Source organism: Tupaia chinensis, unplaced genomic scaffold, assembly GCF_000334495.1.
Source record: "Tupaia chinensis unplaced genomic scaffold, TupChi_1.0 Scaffold000602_1, whole genome shotgun sequence".
NCBI classification, from domain to species: Eukaryota; Metazoa; Chordata; class Mammalia; order Scandentia; family Tupaiidae; genus Tupaia; species Tupaia belangeri.
In genome coordinates this window covers 1,947,276-1,948,810 of record NW_006160120.1, presented here as the reverse complement: position 1 = coordinate 1,948,810, position 1,535 = coordinate 1,947,276, and positions in this window count along the sequence as shown.

Sequence of the window (1,535 nt, the reverse complement as noted above, 5' to 3'; positions counted from 1 at the left end):
CCCTTCTCCTCCATTCTCCTCTCGGGATCTTGGGCACGCACGCACATGCACCCGGCGTGAGTTTAAGCCACCAGGTCCGGGAATTGAACTGCGGTTGACTACGTGGGAGTCCAGCGACCTAGCCATTACGCTAACTTCTGGTCCCTAGAAGGTTTTCTTCCAGCTCCAAATTTGGATTTTGCCCTGTTGGCCGAGAGCATCTGCATCAGGTTTCCACAGTAAATCCTTCCTGGAGGTCTAGAGCCAAGACGGCCGCCAGCCCCACTGCAGGGTGAACCATCCCGTCTGTGTATTCGGACGCATGGGCACAGGGTGAGCCCCTATGGGAAGGCTTGAGGTTCCCACTGCTTTACCCTGACCCGTCAGAGTACCCTGGGCCTGGACCCAGCAGTGGGCCGTGGAGCTGTTTCCTGAGGGGCCTCCCTCCGAGTGGTGGAAAGTGGCAAGCTGGCTTCTCAAATCTCTGAGGGACCACGGAGGCAGAATGGAGCCACAGCCTCGGGGTATGCCTCACATGGCGAGGACTCTCCTCTGTCCCTCCAGTCCCGTTCTTGGCCCACTGAGTCCTCTTCTTGTTTCTATACAGACGGTTTATTCACAAAACCAGAGCAATTTCAGGTGCGAGAACTTGAAGCCATTCCAGTTCCCAGGGGCAGGGGACAATCCTGGTCCTGGTCAGGGGCACCCAGACCATGCTGAGACCATCATTCACGACAGTGATGAAGAAGAGGAAGAATGTCTTCCTGGGGGCAGCTCGGTGTGGACAGAGGCATCCTTCTGCCCCTCCAAGGGATCCGTGGTTCCCACAGTCGCCATTCTCCGATTGCAGATGCTCCTTCTGAGGAAGTGGGCACGAAGCCAGAGCCTGGGTGCAGACTAAACAGGGTTCAAGTCCCACCCTGCCACTGACAAGCTGGGTGACCTTGGGCAGGTCACTTCACCTCTCAGAGACTTCATCTAATTATCCATAACTGCAGGGAAGGCCAGCAGCCTCTCTCCTGGGGTTAGGTGAGGAGTAAATGAGTTAATAACAGTGCGGAGAATATGCCCTCGACCCATCTGTGATCTGTTACTGTAACGGCCACTTAGTCGCCAAACAGCAAGCACCCCATCCTAGGCCCTCGAGCTGCTCTGCTCACATAGGTAGGGATGGGGCTAGTGCTTTTGAAAACACAGCCCGCAGATCTGCCCGGCCTTTTCTTCCACTTCCCCAGGCCTAATTGAAAAGGGGCCATTGCAAGGTGGGCGCACTGCCTAGGATCCTCTCGTGCATTGCAAGGGGGCCCCAGGTGTCAAGCACAGCAGTAGAAACTCAAGCCCCATTTCTTCCCGAGCCATCAGCGTATGCCTCATGCAGGATCTCAGGTGGGAACAAAAGTTACCATTACAGCAGTAGAAACTCAAGCCCCATTTCTTCCTGAGCCGTCAGCGTATGCCTCATGCAGGATCTCGGGTGGGAACAAAAGTTACCATCGGCCACGTGACCTCCAGCCCTGCACCACCGGCAGGGCCCGGTGGGACCCGCCCCCCGCCCA